Below are 14,854 nucleotides of genomic sequence, written 5' to 3'. Positions count from 1 at the left end.
TACTAATAACTGAATGAAACCAGATTGTTTTGGTGCTGTGATCAAAATGAAGTGCTATTTTCAGCACCACTGTTGAACATGAATTTACTTTATACATAAAGTTAACATTTGTAACAAGTTTCATTGCAATACCATAGGTGTCATTTGCTAATTTTACATTGAAATTAGCATTTTATTCAAAATTAGCCCATCTTCTTCTCTACTCACAAGCTCTGAGCTATTTGTCTTTATTTTTAAAGTACATAAATCATTAGTACTTCTACTAAAACATCTCATCTCCTGAAAGGTATCAGTAATTCCTAGTTATGAACATGACCCATAATCCATGGAAAGATTTCCATGGAAAGTAGGATTTGGATTAGACCTTAAAATAAATCAGACTTATTTTCAAGATCTGCGGAATACAGACCCTCTTGTCCTCTCATTTACACCAGTGTAACTCAGCAGTACTATGTGTGTGAGTGAAATTGCATGCGTACTTTAATGTTTGGAGGATTGCAGATTACCATATGACTATTGTATTTTGTATACATCATTATCAATAAAATGTTTATACTGTGTGGTATACTTCTATGTAAAATCTTATGCCTCCCTGTATCCCACCAAAATATATCTGAGCACATCATAGACACTGATGCTATTAATTTTCAGACCAGCTGTGTAATTTTTGGAACTACTATTATACCCATTTTAGATATAGGGAACTAACACAGAAGGTGAAATCCTTGCCCAGTGAAGTCAAGAGGAATTTTGCCAATGATGTCTCTGGGGCCAGGATTTCACCCAGAGAGATTAAGTGATTTACCAAAGGTCACACAAGAAGTCTATGGCAAAGCAGTCATTAAATCCAAATCTCCGGAATCAGTGTACAGTCCTAATCACAAGGCCACCATTCCACATTTTTGCATGAGTTTTAACAAAAGAGAAATGACATGATCCTGGGCTGGAAGAGTTTACAATCCGAATTAGATAAATACATTATGCTAAACTGTTAAAGAAGGGAGATATGAATATTACAATAAAGATGTGTGTCACATGGGGCCTGATTCTCCTTTTATTCCTTTGAGAATCAGAGTATCTTGGATCAGATTGTTATAGCTGAGAATAGAATAGGATAAAAGAAAATACATAGGCCTTATAGGCACACAGCTCAGTAGTCAAGCTAGTAGGAATAGTAGGTTTAAGAGAGAAATTTGAAGATGGAGGAGGAAAATGCTTGGTGCATAAATCACTCCAGTTATGGGAACAGCATAAGAAAAGCCACAGGAGGGAAAAAAGAAGCATCCAGGCAAGATGAGTAGGCAGAACATGGATATGATGTGGGCAATAGGCAGAGAAGATTGTAAGCAGAAGCAGAGTTGTGTTGCACTTTGAAAGTGAGGATGGGAAGTTTCAATGAGGATGAATGCCTGAAGGTAAATTAGTTAAAGGACTGAGTGTTTTATTTTGAACAAAAGTCAAGACAAACAAGAAAAACTTGCCCTCATATTGAAGAGAACCATTTTTGCAGCCAGTGTTCAGGACTGTGATATACGTTCCTATTTTGTCGCTTCATTAATGCAGCTGCATAAAGATAATTGAGAAAAGTATGCTAGATTTTTCATCAACAAGCAATAAAACGTGATAAATATGTTACATGGAATGGCAAATGTTAGAATTAATAAGCTGAAATGTTGATGAATTACTGTTTGTATACTTGACATGTAATAATTGCTTCATTTATCATCTAAATCTGGAGAACTTAAATAGCAAGCATTTATAATTAATTTTCTCCTTCTGCAAACTGCAATTCATTCCACAGTCAAAGGAGTCAGTGTTAATTTCTTTTCTACCAGCCACAGGCCATAAGTTAATGTATTCAAAAAATCAGAACATTTAAAATAACAGTCTAATTAAATTATTTCCTCTACTGTTGGAGAAAAACGTGTGATTCTTCAGGAGATAATCAGTCACCACAGTAAACACCATTTAGTTCTCTTCACAAATCTGGCTCTAACCTCTGGCAATCTTAAACTGTCAAAATGAGGAATTCACGTTACTTCACAGATGGCGGATATTGACTTGAGTCTCATTAGTGATTTTAAATGAGAATGACAATGGGAGTTCATTAAACAATAATATTTTTCAATATATTAAATTTTCTTTAGCATGAAGAAGACTGTGTATGTCAGAAACATTCCCTTTTGATCCATTCTTATAGTATGATAAGCTAGAAGACCCCCAGTTCTTCAATTCATTCTCTTTAAATCAAACCAAAGATGGCAGTATCACAAGCCACTATCTTTGATTTTGGGTCAGGACTCAGAATTCGCATGGATTATAAAGACTTGACTGAGTCGCAAGACAGATATTAGCTAAATGGCTCTTGATGGATTCTTGGTTGAGTATCAAGGGCTTGATACTGTACCACTTAAGTCAACGAGTGTTATTCAGGATCAAGCACCAACCGAGGAAGGGACAACAAGGTGTTATTATTTTACTTATTGTATCTGAACTTAAAAGTTAGTGTTATCTTGCTCTAAAACTAGATTCATTTGAGCCAGCTGAAAGAACTAGAAATTTCTACTGGCTTTGGCCAAGAGTGGGATGAGCTCTGGTGGTCTCACTTAAGAATCGCAGAACTCAGAATGGATCAAGCCAAATGTTTCCCGATCTGTTCTGTGTAACAGGCAAGTGGACAATGAATTAGGGTTCAAAGGATCCATGCTTTGGCAGATCTAGTGGTCTAAAAACACCCAGGCAGGTGCAGCACGTGCTATTATAGTAAATAGGCGTGAATAGCAGCCATGGAAGGGCATTTGCAATGCTAGATGTGGAGGGAAGATTAATTTTAGCATTCCCCCCCCCCCCCAACCACCCTGCCAAAATCCTCACTTAGCTGACCATACATAGCCAGATTGCTCAGACTGTGTTGTAGGGAGGATGAATTTCACCCAGTGTAGCTTATTAGGAGACCTGTTTTATTATATGGATATTATGAATTGTTACCACTGAAAACTAATTACGTTGGCTTTTCAGCTATTATATGCTCATCAGAATAAATACAATAATTAAATTTTATCAAGGGTCAAAAAATAGAGTGCTCTGAATTGAATTGTCACCTCATGGTAGTGTAGAAAATCAATTTATTGTCACGATTTTTTCTCCATTTATATGCCAACAAGAAATTCCCAGTAGGATACCTTTCTGCATCTGTAAGTGTCTAAATATCTTTGAGAGTCTGGTCCTAAATTGCTTTTAAAAATGGGACTTAGGTACTTTTGAAAAATTGTCCTTAAGACTATTTTTAAATTTGAAAGTTCTGGATTACTGTTAGGTTTCAGCCTCTGTTGACTTCAAGCCACGAAGATAGACTGTTTGTTGAATCCTGGAAGCTCTTCTTTTCTGCTTGGTTCTGGATACATGATAAGTCGTAATACGCTGCCACCATACAGCCTACTGAAGACCATTAATTCAAGCATTTTCTGTGCATATATTATTAATAAGCAGAACTGTAACAGAAAGATGCAAAATAAAAAATTTATACATAAAGATTTATGATTAGCACTGCCTAATAATTAAGTCAAAGTATAATATTTCCCCTCGCCTCCTGCCACACATACACACTTTTTTATTGTTGCTCTGAATCTCTGAGGGGCCAAATTCTGTGGGGTCTTCATGAGTGGAAATTTAGAAAGTTAAATGCCATTCAATTAAAACAAAAGAATTTTTATGAGAAATATATGAAATATAGAATTTAGAAACTGAACACTTAAACCAAATTGCTGAATTTTATATTACTCAAAATGTGGATTTCATTACATTTTAATAAATAGTAGAGATTTTTTCTTTATTATGCACACAGTAGACTGAATATTTAATTTCACTGGAGTAAGAGACAGAAGGTGGAAAAGTAGACTTAGTTATTATAAGACAGACAACTAGAGAAGCAATTAGGTTTATGAATTGGCAAAAAATGTGAAAGGACAACCAAAAAAAAAAAAAAAAAAGTAATTAGATCCACCAATGATAATTTAAATTTAGAACAAAAATGGGTTAAGTATCTAGCATCTTCTATTCTTATTAACTATTTGTCAAGATGTGGAGAATTGAGCTGTTAGCAATGTTAAGTTCTTGTCATGAAATAGGGACAGCAGAAAGTTTCAGTCTTCTTCAATTTAGAGCAGTGTGTTGTTCTACCATAACCTCTAGTGTTCTGCTGTAAAAATGGACTAAGTGATTAATCCCAGAACAGTCACACAATCAATGTAGGATGTGTTAACATGTTAATACAGAAGTAATACATCTGAGTAAAGCATTATAATAAATGGAAAAATATCAGTCTGAATCCATGCTTGTGACAAAAGCTGTAACAAGTGCTGATATTGTGTGAACATAGATCCTGATCCTGCAACTGACTGATATAGGCAGACTCTTGCGCCCATTTTGCAGATTAGTCCCTATTTTGAAAATTCACTGTGACATTTTATTGCTCACAGATTTGTAAAAAGTTTCAATGAAAAAACAGTCAAGTGAGTTACAGTAATGGGCAAATTTTTTCCATGTTTTTGTGTCATACAGAGAATGAAACTACTACATAAATCAACCTTTTTAAGCACAGTTATAATACAGGTACACTAAATGCAATGTAATTACAATAGTACTACTTTTTGTTGAATATAATTACCACAGATTTACCTATGTTATGAAATATATCCTTGTTGATTTTTTTTTTTAAAGCCAAGCCATTGAGATGCACCTATTACAAAAGGAGGTTTACTAGCTGGAAAGTCACCAGTGATTTCTTGCACTGATTATTTGTATTCATAATCAGTTAATTGTACTGCATGCATGCTGAGTTATTGAAGAGAGACACAGAATGTTTATAAGATGTATAGCAAAGGCTTTGGGAAATCATTTGTAATACAGTTTCAGAGGACTTTTAAAACTAGAAATGGACCTAAGCCCTGGATAGTAACATCCTATAATCTTTGGAAGCATCTGTAGTCTAAAACTCAGATCAGGATTTAAATTTTGCATCATGAGTCCATCTCACCTATTAACCACTTGCTACAGACAGACTATGGAATAGTCTAAGTAAATTGAAGTTTAGCTTCCAGAGTTGGAGCTAAAATTTCATTACATCAAAAGTAATCTGATTATTAGCTTGATTCTTTTTCATAAATCTTATTGCAAACCGATGTTTAACATAGCCAGACCAGAGTGGATTAGGACAGGGGTCTGGAATCCTTGTGGCCTGGGCCCTTCAGTCACAAAAGAGCCTTGGATGTAGAAGTGAGAGAGGTGGCCATCCCTTTTAGTTCATGGCTGCAGTGTTCACATGGGGGAATTGCAGCACAGCACTTTGGTGTGCACTTCTATTCATGCCTTGGTAGTCTGAACTGCCAGGGCAGTATAGACAAGCCTTCAGAGCAATAAGTGATAGAACAGTACACTGCCAATTTCTGTAGCCTGGTTGCCTTCTGGATTAGTCTTCGGCTGGCTGGGATGCCTCACACAGAAGACAGGTATCCCTCAGGTTTAGGCTGAGCATGAGAACTTGTCTGTGGTGTGGTGGGAGAAAGTCTCCCTGGAAAGGGAAGAAAAAATGTTGGTGTCTCCAGGAAATAAGTGTCATTTAAGTACAGGAATAAGAGAATTGTGTATGGGACCTACTTTAGGGATATTTGTACCCAACTGAAGAATGTTTTGCTCCCATTCCAGTCTGTCCCAAGAGACAGAGGAAAAAAATATTAGTGGTAAGGGTTATATTTAATTGCATTCTTAGAGCCACTTCTAGAACATAAGCTGAAGTGAATGGGAATAAAATATAAAAATCAATAGCATAGTTACGTGTTCATTCAATTTTTACTTTTCATTTCTTTATTTCCTTCTCCCTCTCTTCTGCATGTGTTCATCCTCACTTTTGTGCTTTTATTTCCTCCATCCTCTTGTGTAGTCTCTCCCTATCTCTCTTTATTCCCTTGTGTGTCTCCTGCATTGTCCCCCACACTTTCTGTACATCACCAGGTTGCTTGCCCTAGGCATCCTCTAAGATCTGGGCCTAACTTTTGCACTCACCTGGCCTCTGGCCTGCAGTGTCTGATCATTCTGCTATGTCAATCCAGTCATAAGTGGCTCAGCCCTCCAGCTGAGCCCTGGACAGGTCACTCTTTCTTGGGTTGTCAAACCCCAAAATACATTAATTTAAATGAAAAGTACCACGGGTATGGCAAGGCTCCTTTTCTTCAGAGGGCTTCTGGCATGCTGTGACCCACACTGGGCTCACAGGCTAATGTAAAAGAACAGTCCCACCACAACTGAATCTGCATCAGGCCCTCTTTTCCTGCAGGGAGAGTGCCGTCAGGCAGCAATCATCTGAAGAGCCTTTGGCCAGCCGTTTTCCAGAAGCTGAGGACTGGTGGCCTGCTCTCCTCACCCATCTGTCCCAGTTGTTCTGTGCTTTCCCCTTTAAACTACTCCCTCCAAGAGATCTCTCACAGGTGTGGTGGGATAAGGGTGACTTAATAGGGGTAGATCATTATCCCTGTGTTGCCCAGTGTGGCATTTGTATACACTGTCACACCACCCCATAGTTCAAGGTTTGCCAGTTGTTATCATGTGATCTCTATTCTCTTCATCAAACCCTCTCCTGCATCTCTTCTTTGCACAGTTCCCTACCTTGTCATCCTACCCATTCCCCTCAATCACTTTCCTTCACTTGATCTCTTTATCTCAAATTCTATTTTCCTTCCCACTTCAGATTTTCCCATTTCTATTTTCTTCTTTTGAAGCATCTTTTCTCTCTCTCATTGTATCATTTCCCGTTGCTCTGTAAAATGGAACAATGGGTAAGATAATGATTTATGTAATTCCCATGACAGGGTTAATTCTAGGGATGACAATTAATCACAGTTAACTCAAGCAATTACTATGTTTTGAGTTAACTCAATTAAAAAAAATTAATTCCAAAAAATCGCAGTTTTAATCGCATTCTTAAACAATAATAGAACAATTTAAATAAAATATATATATTTTGGATGTTTTTCTACATTTTTAAATATATTGATTTCAATTACAACACAGAATACAAAGTGTGCAGTGTTTACTTTATATTTACTTTTGATTAAATATTTGCACTGTAAAAAAAGATAAACAAAAGAAATTTTATTTTTCAGTTCACCTCATACAAGTACTGTAGTGCAATCTCTTTATCGTGAAAGTGCAATTTAAAAATGTAGATTATTTGTTACATAACTGCACTCAAAAACAAAACAATGTAAATCTTTAGAGCCTACAAGTCCACTCAGTCCTACTTGTTCAGCCAATCAGTACGACAAACAAGTTTGTTTACATTTACAGAAGATAATGCTACCCACTTCTTATTTACAATGTCACCTGAAAGTGAGAACAGGTGTTTGCATGGTACTATTGTAGCCATTGTTGCAAGGTATTTATGTGCCAGATATGCTAAACATTTGTATGCCCTTTCATGCTTCAGTCACCATTTCAGAGGACATTCTTCCAAGCTGATGACGCTTATTAAAAAAAATAATGTATTAATTAAATTTATGATTGAACTCCTTGGGTGAGAATTGCATGTCTCCTGCTCTGTGGTTTTACTCACATTCTACCATATATTTCATGTTATGGCAGTCTCAGATGATGACCCAGCACATGTTGATCGATTTAAGAACACTTTCACTGCAGATTTGAGAAAATGCAAAGAAGGTACCAATGTGAGATTTCTAAATATAGCTACAACACTTGACCCAAGGTTTAAGAGCAGTGCAATGAGAACTCCAAAAAAAGCATAGCACTGCATCAACGGGTACACACTTCCCGTCAGCGCAAGGCAGTGGAGACAGTGCGCTAAATGGAAGTTATGAAGTCGACAAGAGCTATGCAAGCTACTAACTCCCATTGACTGCTGCCAAATTTCACCAGCAGTATAGACCAGGCCCTGGTAACTGCCTGCAGGATCACCAGTCAGTTGATAGCAGGTTTAATTTACTATCTATACTAGAACTGATTGGCTGTAGATCTATGATCAGAATTAATTCTAGCTCCAGTATTCAGGCTCTGATCCTTTTGTGCAGCTGAAATTACATTACAAAGCAGTAGTTATCTTTCTAATCTAGTTCTGCACAGCTGGTGCTAACAGTTCAGCATTACAGTAATCTAATCAGCTGCTTTTTATAGAAGTATTGTAACAATATACATTAAAGGACAGTAGGGTGTTAAATAACACAGTGCAGTGGTCTGAGAATATAGACACTTCAGTTATACAGTTTAATGTGATACTGACTGGATAGTGGAGATCATAAGTTGAAAAAAAGCTTCAGTATGTGCGATGGTGTACTGCCAATAAAGGAATGGTGTTAAAGTTAAGTTCTATAACATGAAACAAAGGCAGGCTGATTTTGCTGAATCCTTTGTTAAACCCAGTTAAGTAAGAAGTTCTGGCAAGGGAATTAGTAAATATTAAACTACAAATAACTTGTATTCTCCACTATAAGGCAAACATCAGGCCATAAGAGTTACTTATCATTATGTAATGCAGCCTGTAAGGGGTTCTTCTGTCTCAGCCCCTTTGCTTGGTTTCCCTCTGGCCAACAAATGATTCAAAGACCCTTTGGTTTGCAGTCACCAGGGCTTTTATTTATTTACAAGGTGTACATGAATTCCCACCACCTTACAGTACCTTGCTTCAGCCAGCAACTTCAGGGCTGTTCAGGGAAGGCCCAACACGGTCCCTCCCTTAGCCCTTTTGGACCAGCATATAAACCCTGCTGGGTCAGCGGGGCAGCTGCTGCCCATTGCCTGATCAAGCCTGGGAAACTGCTCTGGTTAAGCTGACAGCTGCCTCCCCTCAGGTAATCAAGCCACTGCCCAGCTAACCAGCTCTGCTGCCCCTCAGCTATTGAGGCTGGAGTGACAGGGGGCTGGCCAGGGGGTCACCCCCCAGCACAGCCCCAGTCTGAAATCTCCCATTTTTCTCCTACTGCTCTTGATTTAGTTTAATGCAGTGCACCTGACAGGCCAGCAAATGTATATTTCTGATTTATTAAGACAAAGAAAACCGGGACCAGATTTTCAACTAAAGCTTTTGTTTGTATGTGTACACTTTTTGCACCCTATTACACATGCAAGCCTCCAATAACATGCAAATATTGGTTTGCACAAGTTCTGCCATTTGCATGCCCAAGCTACAACAGGAGGGAAAAAACCAGGCATGAAAGTGATTTGACCACACAAGAACTGAGGGCTGGGTTGAGGCTCCTTTGAACATATTAGATTCAGGCAGATTACCTCACTATAGGAATCCTCCAATGGTGTAGATATGTAGTGGTTAATACACCACTTCTGTTCCTTACTGTCAGCATAATGGGTACTACAAGTGTGGCCTTATCACCAGACCAGAACAAAGCAACCAAAGGATCAGGAGGAACAACTGTGCCTTAAAATCTCTATCTTATACCAAATTCTCATTGCTTAGAGCCAAGGATTGGGCTCAGTAAGTCCTGCTGGTAATAAAAGCACATAATCCATTTTCAATATTTTAAGGTGTGATAATGATCATTTAACTATTTTATCCATGATAAATTCTCTGTCATCATTGAAGCCACTGATAAATAAGTAGCCTGGCCTCATTAAAGTAAACCTCTCACACTGCTCTCAGGATTTCAAAGAGTATGGGCTGCATGTTTATAACATAGTTCTGGGGTTTTCTATTTTCCTTTGTTTTCTTGGTTGAGTCTTTTATACTTCACAATCAGAGCTGATAGATGGATAAAAGCTTCCTTGGCCAAAGATATTAGTAATCAAATGCATTTTAAAAAAAAAAAGGCGAAATGGGATTATGTTGGTTATATTTTATTGCTCCATGTTTTAACATCAGTGTCCTCTACACTTATTTACTGTTTTTTCCCAAATTAAATAGAACTCTGTGTCTCAAAATGTATTATTCTGTTTTGACACAATTTTCTTTATTTTGATATACAAGATACATTGTTTCAATTAGCTTTTTCACATTCCTAATAGACTAAATTCAAATATTTGTATAGTAGTAAAAATCCAGAGTAATATGAATTCCGATGGGATTTAGGTCCTAACTTCTTAGGTTTCTTTGAAAATCCCAGTTAAAGCTTTGTGTGTGACCTGAAATCCTCTTTGTGGCATTGGTAGACCAGATGCCAGCTCTTGCCAAGGCTGTAGGCTTCAGCTGAGCACTGACAAATTCACAGCTGGAAACCAGATCAGCTCATCTGTATGCTAGGACTGTTCAAGATAGGTGTTAGACATTTCTACAATCAGGGATGTCTTTATGCCAACTGGCATTTTAAATTTACATGTATAATTGTTTTATTATTAGGTTTGGAAAGATTCAATTTTTATTGGTATATGTTGGTAAATGTGTATTTCACTATACACCCACAAACAAACAAAATATATTTCCATCAATAATAAATTAAAGTTTACAGATAGGCAAAATAAGAAAAATGCTGCTTAAGAACTTATTAGAGTTTGATTTCAGGATATTTACTTTGTACATTTTGACATGTGTCATTGAGAATTTGTCTTTTATTAATTATAAAGCTTCAACTTTTTAATTCTCAACATCTACTGCCATTAAACAATTATTTCCTGACTCTATCCATTGTATGACCCTCCTTAATTTCCTACAATTATGAAAATTTAAATCTATAAAAATAGAAAAACCCAATAATTTTGTGCAACAAGGAAAATTTAAATGGATAAAAAAAATTTAAAATGTTTAAAAATCAACATTGATATTATCAATCAAAATTATTATAAAAAATTCAAATTCTGCCAAGACTACTTTTGAGGAATAACAATCTTATTTGCAAACATGTCAGCATTTCAGACCTTGTAGTACCAGGTCTTCAGCAATGTTCAGCATCCCACAATTCCCATTGGAAGTATTGCTGGGAGTCACTGGATGCTGAGATCTTTTGTTATTAACCAATTGTAGTTGATAAAATAATAATATTTGGTCAGTCATTTTGTTGTGAGAATATATATATATATATATATATAATTTATATTTATATAAAAATGTTTATATTTATAGAATTTATATATATATATATATAAACTAAATATTTTGACTCCTGAACTACTGAGGTCTGAATATCACTGGGTTAGGGCATTCACCTAGCGTGTGTGAGACCCAGGTCTAAATCACTACTCTGCCTGATTCAGAGCAGGAACTTGAAACCAGGCCATCTACTTCCCTGGTGAGGGTCCTTGTGAGCAGGTGCTTAGAATGGACCACACTGAGAATGCCATCCTCAGGGCAGACTGCAAGAAACAGAGCAGGCACACCCCCAAAACCTGGTGGTTTATTCTATAATTAGAGTAATCAAACCAATAACAAAAGGGCTTCTGTAGCACCACAGTGTTTAACAAGAAGCCAAACACAGTCCCCTTTAGGAGTCCAGGCCTTGGTTCCCCTCCAGGCAAACTGGTTTAATATACTGAGAGGTTACTGAAAACAGTTCACCCTATGTGAATCCCAAAGAATCAAATACTTATTCCCCAGGTCATATTTCAGATCTTACCCAAATAACATGCTGCAAGCAAATCCTTAGTAAACTAACTTAGAATTTATTAATAAAAAAAATAGAGATATAAATGGGTAAAAGATCACATACGAACAGATGATTGCAAAGCCCTTAGATCAGGTTTGTAGCAGTAATGGAATAGTCTGCTAACTTGTAAAAAGCCTCTGTGGTAACTTCCAAAAGATTGGATGGTCCTCAGTCAATTGTTCAAAATACTTTTAGCTGTAAATCTACAATCCAGAGAATTGGAACAGAAATAAGGCAAAATGGAGATGTCTCAGGAGTCTTTTATATCTTCTGCCACGTGCATGGAAATTTACTGTCTCAGACAAAGCACACAGTCCCTGTGTATGGAAAGTTACTGACAAAGATGGAGTCTGAGGTCCCATGTCCGCATCACATGCTGTTACATATTTTGCTGAATCACAGGGTGGCCACTGGCACCTTGCTGTCTGAGGTATCCTCAGGGAGAGCTATCTGGACAGTTGATTTTTCCTAATGGCCCATCAAGCTTGAATAGTCCATCCATTGTCAAGACTGGATATAAACTACTTTGTGGACATCACTCAAGAACAAACACATTTGAGATACAAATATATAACCAGTAATCATAACTTCAGATACCGTGATGATCCATGGTTTTAACCAGGATAATCATACTTGACAGATTGTAATTTTTCTATTGACACCTTACATGATACACTTCTATAAGATTTTTTGCAATGGTATAACAGTGATAGCAACAATGATTCAAATGGTCATCTTCAATCATACAGCATCACAGCCCTAACCACTGTGCTAAAGTTTACTGTGGGGGGACTCCCTCAATCTTCCCTTCCTGTTGAAGCTGTTCCACTTTGTATAAATACTTTAATAGTCATTAGGCCTGGGACACAATGAGAATGACTCTAAAGCTGGTGGTAAAGGCAATCCCCTGGAATTTGGAGTAACCTGCGCCCCAATCCCTGCACCAATGACTATTTAAGCATTTCATACAAAATGAAACAATATCAACAGGAGAGATTGAGAAAGACTCGCCCTATAGCACAGTGGTAATTTAGGACACTCAGCCAGGAGCTAGAAGTTCTGGGTTCACATCCTTGCTCTGATTCAGGCACAGGGGGATCTGACCTCACACACTAGGGAAGTAAGCTAAGCGCTGTACTATACAATACAAGGGGGAGCATCACCTTTTTAGCCATCTCTTGTTGTGTAGGGTCCAACTGGTAGTCAGCATCTGAAACCAGGACCTGCAGATGAGAGGCATCATTTGAGGATCCTGCCAGGATTTAGGAATGAGCTAGGAACTGAGCAGCTCAGGACTGAGGATCTGTATCTGCTCACTGGTAGATATTTAGACACCTAGAGGTCTTTAGGTGCCTACAGGTTTAGGCAACTGAGCAGGAGTTCTGAAGATTCTAATTTTAGATTTAGGCATAAAGTGACAGGTGGTGCCTAAATCCCTTTGTGGGTCTAGCTTTAAATGCTTAAACAGACCTTGAAATAGACCTTATTGTCCATTATGTTTATTGATGATATGACAGCAACAATCAGCTTCACTGTTAGTAGAATACATAATGATATGTCATGGAGCAGGGAGTCTGTAATCCTTCTCTGTATTTATCTGATGAGAGAGCACATGGAATATTCTGAGTATCTCAATCCCTGAAATATATTGCAAAATTTGGAAAGAGTTCTGAGACAAGCAATGAAAGTGATCAGAGGTTGAAGAAATTGACTTCTGCAAAAAATTTGAGACCCAAATATGAATAATGTGGCTAAGCAATGACAAAGTAGACAAATATATCCCTGCAAGCATTAGAAGAGTAGAGCACCAGGTTCTCGATGCATCTTTCAGTCATTTCCCACCTGTGTAATTATGCTGACTTCAAGAGAGTTACACTATTGTGTAGGTGAAAGGAGAATCAGGTTCCAAGAATAGAGAGCAATTATTTAGGGTGGTAAAAGTAAGTAATGTGATGAAACTAAGAGAAAATGTAAGCTGAAAAACCTCCTGACACTGAATTCTACTTAGATTGTGCAGCTAGATTCTCTGAAGAGATGATTGTAAAATTATAGATTGTTTGAAAAGAAGAACTCTGCTGGTATATCTATTGAGGCATTTTTGTGTGGAGTTCCACAGTTTTTAAAAGTTAAAAGAGTTTCTCAAGATAATTAAATTTTATCAAATCCTCCAATGAATAGCCAGGCAATCGAAAGAGCATTTTGTAACTCACAAACTTAATCTTTGTAGGTGAAAGAGTAACATTATTATTTGTTCACTACAAGATTTGCTTCATTCCTGCTATGACATCTCATTTGCAGAGTCTGGAATCTAAAGCCCAGGATTTTGGATAAAGTGCAAAAGTGTCTGCTTCTGAAAAGGAAGAGCAATATATCATATTGATTGAATGAAGAAATTCTAATAAATGAGAAGTCACTAAGGGTTGGAGGTAATCTTTGCTACTGAAGATTGAATGTCATTTGCCATTATTTCATCAGGCTAAAAAAATTCCCACTTAAATGGTCTCAAAACTTTCTTCTTTACAACTTCTGACTTCAGCTTAATTGAATGGGCCCTATGAATAATAAGATTTTATACTGATAATGAACTGATAGGAATTTAACATAATAATATATAAAAAAGATTTTAGAATTGACAAATCTATGTTCAAACAAGTGAACCCAGAGATCAAATAAGGCTCACAGATGCATCAAACATGACTACCCATGACTGCAAAGGACAAAACAGATCAACTCAGATTTTATTGCTGGTGTATACAATCACCGAGTAATTTCTATCACTCTGGGAAAAACATAAAACCAGGATATATTATGGTTGTGTGCATTCATTTCTGATGAAGAAAATATGTAAGTCTGTATAAGAATTATGGCTCCGCTTATGCAAAGATTAATGCAGTTGCTTCACTTGAACCATGTGAATAGTCCCATGGACTTTGGGTACGTCTTCACTGATGGGGCAAATTCACCGCCAACAGCTCAATCTATCTGGATTGACTGAGTGGTCAGTTAAAACCTGCTCAATCGATCTGGAAGTCGATGTGTTAAAACCACCCCCGCCGAATTTGTATAGACCAGGCCTCAGATGAGTCTAAGCATGAGCGTAAAGTTAAGCACCTATGTAAGTCTTTGCATAATCAATCTCTTTGTGCATCCCTATGTTTCCTAGTAAGTTGCCATTGTGGCTGTTGAAGCTGCAAAGCTGAGTACCCTTATGCTCTATTGAAGGTACCAGATATTGCTACATACTTGTTCATGTTCAGAAT

This window comes from Emydura macquarii, unplaced genomic scaffold, assembly GCF_026122565.2.
Source record: "Emydura macquarii macquarii isolate MOO-44397 ecotype Brisbane River unplaced genomic scaffold, CSIRO-AGI_Emac_v2 contig_1424, whole genome shotgun sequence".
Lineage (NCBI taxonomy): Eukaryota > Metazoa > Chordata > Testudines > Chelidae > Emydura > Emydura macquarii.
Note: the sequence above shows the minus strand (reverse complement) of the source record.